The sequence below is a fragment of the Sprattus sprattus genome, assembly GCF_963457725.1.
Source record: "Sprattus sprattus genome assembly, chromosome: 18".
NCBI classification, from domain to species: Eukaryota; Metazoa; Chordata; class Actinopteri; order Clupeiformes; family Clupeidae; genus Sprattus; species Sprattus sprattus.
In genome coordinates, this window is record NC_137916.1 from 17397749 (window position 1) to 17406394 (window position 8646).

The following is an 8646-nucleotide window of genomic DNA, read 5'->3' on the forward strand; positions in this document are numbered from 1 at the left end:
GAAGAGTTGTCCTGAATTCTGATTCACGGAAGTCACGTGTAGTTGACTGAGCAGCTTCATGTCACATATATTCATCTAACTGAAGTGGCCTTCCGTGAGCATCACCCAAACTCTTCTTTTTACTTCTCCTCCTTCAGACAAATGTGACCTTGTGTGACCATGTAGTCCATAATGACAACCCCAGACAGAAAATGCCAACCTTGTTCAGCTAAGTACTGCTCTCTGTTCTGTTTCCTTATTCCAGTTTTACTTTGATGTGCGTTTGGGATGTCAAGGCAGGAGGGAGGAAGGACGGTCATAAATGTTACTTGTTGTCTGACTGCAAAAATAATTTATGAGCGAACCACAATAAGTGCAACATTCAAAAACTACCTCAGTCTCAGAATAATTTCCAGGACTAGTAAGCAGTTCATGAAGCTTTTGTGTCTATGATTTTTTTTCTATTATCTCTTTAAGAACCATTAAAGTTTTGGCTTATAAAATTGCTGCTCGATATTTGTATGTGACTGTGCATGACACCCCCTTACAAATCCCTTGTACGGTTCCTGTGTTAAATTGATCCCTGCTCTTGTCTGATAGAACTAACACTCCAGAGTGTGAATCACTGAGGTTGGGGCTTATGGACTCAGAAGATTAGACAGGCTGGATTATAATCCTCACACAATGACTTCAAGGGGAGGAGGAGTTACCTAAATGACAGTGCAAGGTGTTAATAGTGCCAAGGTCAGGGTTTTGAGTCCCCGATATATGACATATGATAAAACGCATGCTTTGATGTACTGTATATACCATGGAAAATACCTCTTTCTGCACTCAGCACTGTGACTTCAGGGTAGAAGCTTCTGCAGGGGCCCTAAAATTCCTTTCCTAAAGGAGCTGCACCTGTCTCGTAGGCTCTCCTGTCTGATTCACGCCTGCTGGATCTTTGGCCCAAGTCTGCAGAGCCTGGGTCTGCCTTGGCCCACGTCAGGAGTGATTTTGGAATCCACAGGAAGCTTGAGGTGAGGGATTTTTTCAAAAACTGTTTGGAGTCAAAACAGCTTATCAGCGGAGGTGTCTACAGGTGCCCAGTGCGCTGAATTTGTTTTTCGGGCCCGTGGGTTTATTTAGTTGACCCCGCCGGGAACTCCCGTCGGTGGCGCTGCCCCTGGGGTAATCTTCCGGTGGATGTTTGGACAAGGCTGGGAATCAAAGGTGTTGTGGGAAGCCCTGGAGCTCCCAGGGCTAAGTGGACATTTCCTGGGGAAACATGAGGCAGATCGGGCCAGCGCTGTGTGCCATGGAGCAGGGATGAATGCCCTCTTTATGCTGGGGTGGGAAAGGGATAGCGAGAGAGAGGGGAGGGGATAGTGAGAGAGAGAGGGGAGCGAAGCTGCACACACTTCCCTCCCTCTCTCTCTCACTTCACTCACTCAGCCCTCAGTTGCTCTCTGTCCTTGTGTCTCCATCTTCCTTTTATACCTCTCTTTCCTCTCTGTGTCCCTTTCCCTTTAACTCACTGCCTCTCCACAACTAAAACTATATTTTGAGGAAATGTACCCATAATGAACCTGCTATTTCTTATTAAAGTAGTGACTCATTCTTTTTTTTTTTTTAGCTTAACCTTCCATCCAAATAAAACGTTAAAAAGAAACGCAAAAGCGTTAATGAATGCAGCCCTAGTCAGCAGAAGTAGACTGAGTAAGAAAGCAGATTTGCCAAAATTAAAATGTATCTTATTTACTTTATTACATTGAAGACTTAGAATGTCTAGTACATCTGCATGTTGTCTTACCACAGCTGATATTGGTGTGTGTTCGTGTCAGACTAACAGTATTGGGAACTACTGTATGTCGCTACAGTTGCAGCTGCTTTGCAATTGAAAATGTCTGCCGTCACGTCACACAGTTTGTACTGGCATGGGATTCCAAGCGCTTATGAAGTGCTTTAAGTATTCTGGGGTGTCAAAAGGGTGTGCATAAAGCCTGACAAAACACCTACATAACCATGACATGACACCTGTCATTAGCATGAAGGAGTCTTGTATATCCTATCCTTGAATGTTTATGACTGTTGCCATCTACTGTCATTCGGGAAATTATGTAAATTTTGATGTCAAGTCAACATTGTTTGGGTCATCTTTGTTATGAAAACTTGACATGTATCGAGACAACATAACCTGTCAATGTCTTTGTTATGACAACTTGATATTAGAAATGACATATTTTACCAAATGACACTTGTCATGTTCATGACAGTTGTCATGTCACGGTTATGACGGTGTCATGTCAGTCACCCCTTCAAATAAACTGCTACATCAGTCATCATATCATTACTTTCATAGAGGTTGTCCCAAAAAGCAAGTTGAACCTACACATGCATGAATTCAAAGGATGTTCAGAATGGCAGGGATAGAATTCTAGGAATTAATGCCAGGTGGTGCTAGACTCTTGCTTCTTTGATAATTTAATAAACCCAGTACAAAATGAAGTCTGGCAAAACATTCAGAAACGACTCATATTGAAAGCCTGTGACTGAAATAAATATGGAATACTGATGAAAACAATAGAAATGCATGTGAAAGAAATGCCATAGGATAAGATCTAAAGGTTTGTAATATACAGCTATGGGATGTATGGAGTGCGGTGAGCTGGCAGGATGTTAGTCTGTGTTATACCGCCAATACCAGGTCTTGCACTCTGCAACTCTCAATTAGACGGCTCTGAACCGGCACTGCCAGGCTATGTATAGCAGGGAAGGCTGTTGGATTTCTGCTGCCAGATGACTCAGTCTGTGGGCACGGGACAAGGCCTTCGCAGAGAGTCAAGCCATGGAGGAATGGATAGGAGAGCGTCTGAAGAGTTAGGGCAGTACAGAATGAGTAAAAATAATATTGGATATCTAACTTGTGCAGTTAGAGAAACAAAATAACAGAGAAACTTAGTGACTGAAGGGAGTCAAATGATTGAGACGAACACACTGTGTTGAAATGGTGTGACGTGGCAAGTGTGAAGGGTCAGCTTGTGTGCTCCTGCAAAGAAAATCACGTTCTTATAGAACTCTTCACTCTCCTAAAGAGAGAGAGAGAGAATGTCAAGAAGAGAACAGACAGTGTGAGGTATGTCCATGTCTTTATGCCCCCCCCCCCCCCCCCCCCCCCCAGCTCTCTGGCTGGTCTGACCCTCTGATGACAGTCCCAGCTGCACTACAGCCAAAACACCCACAGCTGCTTCCAATATGAGTTCTCCACTCCTACTCCTCACTGACAACAACAGCCTGATACCTCTGCCTTCTAGAAAACTCTCAAAAGCTTTGTTTTCTGTTCAATTCAAAGAAGCATGCCTAAGTAAATTATATTCAAAAGGAATAGTAAAACAATATCAGATATGTTCACAATGCATTTGTTGTTTTTTGTATTGCTAGCTAGCAGTCTTTGTATGACTGACACTAGCTTCATGTTTACAGTTTTTCTTGATTGCTTACACACTATAATTGGACTTATTAACTAAACAACTATTAATGCCAATTACCAAAAGACAGACCAATTTCCCAACTTACACACTACTAACTATGGTTACACATTTTTTATGTAATTTCCTGTATCCAGCCACCAGTTATGTTAATGGATATGTACTCCCTATATGAAGCTAACCATGTTCAAACATAAAGAGGAATGGCAGGTCCTGATGAAAACAAGCCGTCCATGCTAAAAAATATTACATGGGAATATTTTTATTGAATGACCATGTGATAATATTGACGATATTTATTCACATGGGTTCCTTATTGTTAATTGAGACAGTAGCCTATGCTTAAAAGAAATTAGCAATATAAATAACAACACTATGACCATTCTCACAAATCGTCTTTCTTTGTACAAGGTCACAGTAATGACAGTTGTTTCCTAAGTTATGTCTGTGAGACTGAGCTAGCGGGAGTCCATTTTGTGAAAAAGAATTTCCATCAGTAATGCTACTGTTTTATTCTCTCAGGTTCTCATGTTTAGTCTAGCTTAACTCACGGTTCACCACTTTCCTTTGGCCTACTATAGTTGGGGAAGCCTCTTCAAGGATCGCAAACTACTACTACTCTTCACAGTATATCACATTTTCAGGGAGAGCTTTTTGTATTCTACACACAACATTTGTATTCATTCATTTAGCAAATATCTTCTTCTCTTGCGGTACAGCCCTGTGTAGAAATGATTAGCGTTGTGAATTTGAGTCTGAGGGTGGCTTTACACGACAACGCTCCCGGGTGAAACCGACAAAATATTTTATCAGATGTGCCTTTTGTTTAGACGGCGACAGCGTTTTTGGGGCTTAAAAACGCAAAAAAATGAACCCACCCTCCAGAGTGGAAATCTTAAAAACGCTCCACCGTCGCGTTCCCGTCTAAAGGGTTGAAAACGCAAAAGTGTGCTCTGAGCTGCTCACGCTGGCTATCCTCGCATACGCGTTGACATCATATCCATGTGCATACAGCCAAACAACAACAAACATGTCGGATTATTTCCATCAGTCGGAGATTCAAGTTGCTTTGATATCTATCCAGGAGTCATTTCAGCAAATAAGCAGAGTAATCACAGATAAAACAGAACAGAGAAGGCGCATTAATTACACTAGGTCTCGAAGCTTGTCTGTTCTATCCCTTGTAGCCTACGTCGCTTTGGCCAAAGGCGTTTGCTAAATGTAAATGTACACGAACACTGCAAATGTAAGTGAATGAATAAATAAATAAGCACCCAATCGCGTTAAAATAGCCATAGTGGAATAGAATGGACACATATATGTATATATACATCCTGCAGTAGGTACCTCCACGTCTGCACCGTTAAGTTCAATTTCACACACTTTTGCGTCACCGTCTGCATGCAGATTTCCACCCAAAGACTCTCGTCTAAACGCGAAATAAAAAGTGGGAACGCAACGCCACTTTTGCGGTTTGCTTTCAGATCGTTGTCGTGTAAAGCTAGCCTGAAACAGATCCTCATGAGGCTCAGATCTTCTGGAACCATTGGAGATGAAATGGTCACCGGCTGCTCCTCATTACTGAACGGTTTTGGCGTCATTGTAGATGCCCACATTTTATACACAACATTATACACCAAAATGTAAGTGCACTATTCCTGTGAATGAAGATCTCCACATGTCACTCAGGTTTACATTTACATTTACATTTAGTCATTTAGCAGACGCTTTTGCCCAAAGCGACATACAAAGAAGAGAACAGTCAAGCTACGAGCAATAGAGACCTAGTGTAACAGTAAATACTACTTTACATCAGAAATAGAAAACTAAATAGAAAAGTAAAAGAAGTGCAGGAATGGAGGAAGCCAGGTCTAGGTAATGAATGTGATGGAGAACTTTGATGAATCCAGTTGGTGCTGGTCAATAGTACCTCTACCCACTGACTGGAATGGGTACAGAGGGGAGTGCTCTGGCGGTGATGTGCACACATGACGCATGTGAAGTGAGTGAATATGTAAGAGAATGGGGCGGAAGAGAAATAAGGAGGGATGGATAGAGTGAGCAAGCAGGAGAGAAATAAACAGGGAGGGATGTAGTGAGCAAGCAAGCAGGAGAGAGAGAGAGAGAGAGAAAGAATGCTGGCCTTTAGACACAGTGTCAGCTGTTAATAATTTAGGGCAGGAGAACATTGGTGCAGTTCATACAGTGCATTACTGTGACCCCAGCTTGCATTTTTTTAATACACAAACAGCCTTAAAAAGATGTCACTTCACTCCTTGCACATTTCAGAGGCTCAAAAGAAAGCTCCCCCCACTTGATACCCCTGGCTCTTATAATGAGCAACAGTGGCCGTGGTTCTCAATTAACCCACACACCCACCTGCAGGCTATTACACACCTAACAACCTGACCAACACATCACACTGTTAACCATGTTTTAGGACGGTGAAGATCACATTCAGCATCATCACAATAACCCTCCCCCTCTTTAAAGCTTGCAAACACTGTTTCAAGTGCAGGAGAAATCAAATTGACAGTTTGTGCAAGTCTTAAAACCCATTGGTACTTTAAAAGTTCAAAAGTTAATGTTGGTGACTGCCAGACCTCATGTGAAGATCACTCCCTCTTAGACAGCCACTGCACTTTCCACATCTGAGTTTATGTCCTTCTTTTCTGTCTTTCTTTGTCTATTTCACTCTCAATCTTCTGTTCTCTGTTTTTCTTTTTCTTTTCCTCTATGTCACACTCGCTCACCCACTCACAGACACAGCCTCTCTCTCTTGGTCTCCCTCACTCCCTCCTACCCTCTCACATCTCAGCATTTGTTTTTTGACGCTCCTCTTCTGAACATGTCTGCTCCACACACGCATGCGCACAAGCAAGCACACGCACACACACACACACACACAAACACACAGACATAGACACGCACACGCACATCACACGCACGCACATGCACACGCAGACACACACACACACACACACACACACACACACACACACACACAGACACACACACACACACACACACACACAGACACACGCTGGTGTGAGGAGTTCACTGTCCCAGCTCTAGGGGGCCGTGTTTGCTCTGTACGAGCAGCGCTGGGGTTTCAGGGGGCCCCTCTGCTTGTTCTCCCCTCCCTCTCTGAACATGTTCCTCTATCAGGGGGGGTCAGACACACACACACACACACACTTACTGCCCCAACCCCAGTACCGGATGGTAATGTAGAGCGGATCCAAGAAACACAAGTCTGGCTGTTTATCTGGCAGTGATCTCAGCATGGCTTTTCTCTGTCCATAGGCTCAAAGCAGCAGACTCCAGCACCTTATAGCATGGAGCATGTTGTACCATCCACGGCTATGAGAAAAGTAAAACCGTCTGAATACTGCCATAACCCAACCCGCTTTGAAAAAAAGTGTGTCGTTCAGAGAGTTGTAAGTAGAATCTATAAGTGAGAGAAACTGAAGAATCACAAAGGCTTTCTTTTTCTGTCTTTCATAAAACACCCTGTTAGAGTGTCTATTCTACTGACACACCCACACATGGAGCTCAGGGGGTTTGCACATGTTTAGAGATTTGCAGATGCTAGGAGGGTTAGTTCCCAGTGACGAGACCTGACATTGTCTGCTGCGCAGTTCCTTTCCCTCCACAAGGGAAACCACGAACGGCCTTCATATTTGAGATGCACCTCCCACCAGGCAGACACCCAGGATTCATCAGGCTCTCCAAAAAAAAGGGGGGGGGGGGAAGAGAAAATCCAGTCGTGGGTGGAATGAAACCCAACTCTCTCTGTCTCACACATTCTGTCCCTCTGCCTTTCTCTCTTTTGCTCCCTCTCTGTGGTCTCTGTCTCACACTCTTCTCCCTCCCACTCCCTCTTCTTTGCTCTCCCTCCCTAGGTTTGTCTTAATCTTTTTCTCTATTTTTACAGTGGTTTTTTTTCATTGCTGTTAACTGCAGCTCTATGTTTTTTTTTGCTGAGGGCTCTGCAGTCATCACTGATCACACACATTTCCCCTCCCCAAGCCCACTGTCCTGCTCATGTTACCACTGACCACCATGGCCTCTCTTGGGAGGATATCTAGTTTTCGTTCTGATCCTGTTCAATTTCTTTGTTGACTTGCTGTGTTCTCACTCGGTCTAAAAACTCTGACGTTTCCTCACTCAGTGCATATTTGTTTAAGGACTACTGTGCACTGTAATACAAGATGGTAGAGGTTCACGTCTATGGTTAGACGGTGAGTCCCTCTTCCTCTCGCTCTCTCTCTCTTTCTTTCTCTCTGTCTGTCTCTCAGTGGGAAGGCATTCTGCTGGAGAGTTGCTGGAGGTTGCTGCTGGTTTCTGAAAAGCAGCCAGTCTGATGTGGCTAGCAGCTCTCTGTCTCATTCAAATTTTCCACCCAGAAATATTCCTCTGTCCCTGAGTTTTTCTTTCTCCACTGGCTCATGTTTCCCCCTGTTCCCTCTCGTTCACATCCTCCCCCATCTCTCTCTTTTGATTTTCCCTTCGAATAATCTGTTCTCCGTTCTATTAGAATTTCTTTCTTTCTGTCTTTCTGTGAAGTTTAACATTTCAAACTTGCTGCACTATGGCCTATCTGGCTTTTTAGATTGAGTTTACTTCCTTTCTTTCTGTCTTTTTTTTACCTGCAACTCCCTTTCTTCACTTCTCTTTTATTCCTCCCTCCATCGTTCCTCAGTGCTCTCAAATGCCCTCTGTTGGCAGAATACATAACTAACCACAGGGCATGCATGAGCATAAACAGCTGAGCTCTCCCTCCCCCCTCCCTCCTTCTTTCTCTCCCTCCCCAATTCCCTCCTTCTTTCTCTCCACCCCTCTTTCTCTCCTTCTTTTGCCTGCTTCAGAAAACCCATTTCTGATCCACGTGGACTTGTGTGGTGGCCTTTACACACAGATGACAAACCTGCACCAGATCTTGCTTGACTTTCACTGGCTTTCCGAGAGCCCAATGGGATGTGCCTCAACAAGGTGACCTCTCATAGACCCTGCTCACCACTCCCTAGGAATCCGCGACCACTGTGTGTAGACTGTCTCTTTCCCTACTCTTGTCTTCTATGCGTGGAGTCCTCCAGTGCTCTACCCATCGTCTTCCTCCTTAAGGACAGCTCTCATTCAGGTCTATAAATGAGGCTTAACAATCAGTGCTTTTACTGTACATCTGCACACCGTT